This window comes from Propithecus coquereli, unplaced genomic scaffold (assembly GCF_000956105.1).
Source record: "Propithecus coquereli isolate 6110/MARCELLA unplaced genomic scaffold, Pcoq_1.0 Scaffold296, whole genome shotgun sequence".
Taxonomy (NCBI): Eukaryota; Metazoa; Chordata; class Mammalia; order Primates; family Indriidae; genus Propithecus; species Propithecus coquereli.
In genome coordinates, this window is record NW_012148574.1 from 2,444,985 (window position 1) to 2,445,753 (window position 769).

Consider the following 769-nt stretch of genomic DNA (forward strand, 5'->3'; position numbering starts at 1 on the left):
TGCAACAGCCAGAGCTTCGTCATCCTCCCTGCCCTGGTGTCACTGGCAGACCGGTGCTGCCTGGGTCCAGCAATGCCACCCACCCCACCCCTGCCAGCTGTCCTGAGAACCAGCCCGAGAAGGCACAGGCCGTGGTTTCTCCTAGAGGCCAGTAGTTCTCTGGTGCTGCTCATTCTCACGCTGAACGCACAGTCCTACCACGTGGGCCGGGGCCCGTGGTGTCGCTCTCCTTTTCTTGGGCGTATGAAAGCAGAGTACATAAGGGTAAGGGGTTTCTTTATGTTTTTTAAATAAAGATGATTTTTGTTCATTAATTTACTATGGAAATTTCCTGTTCCCAGTAGAGAAGCTGGTCTGGGGAACCCAAATGAAAACTAGAAACCGTCTTGCTCTTCAACGCTGACGGAGGAGCTGGGGGAGGCTTGGGTGCCGGTTCTTTTCGGTTTGTTCTCTCCTCTGCTTGCGGAATTTGTCCGCGACAGGATGCTCCGTGCAGTGTCAACAGGATTCCCAGGTGACTCCTGAGCACACGCTGGGCTGTCGGTCTCCTCCAGTCCACACCCTGCCAGGCCAGACAGGAGAGGGCTCCACTCTGCCTGGTGACGGGCACCCCACCCTCTGTCCTCCTGTGTCTGGTGACAGACACCCCCACCCTCTGTCCTGTGTCTGGTGACGGACACCCCACCCTCTGTCCTGTGTCTGGTGACAGACACCCCACCCTCTGTCCTTCTGTGTCTGGTGACGGACACCCCACCCTCTGTCCTGTGTC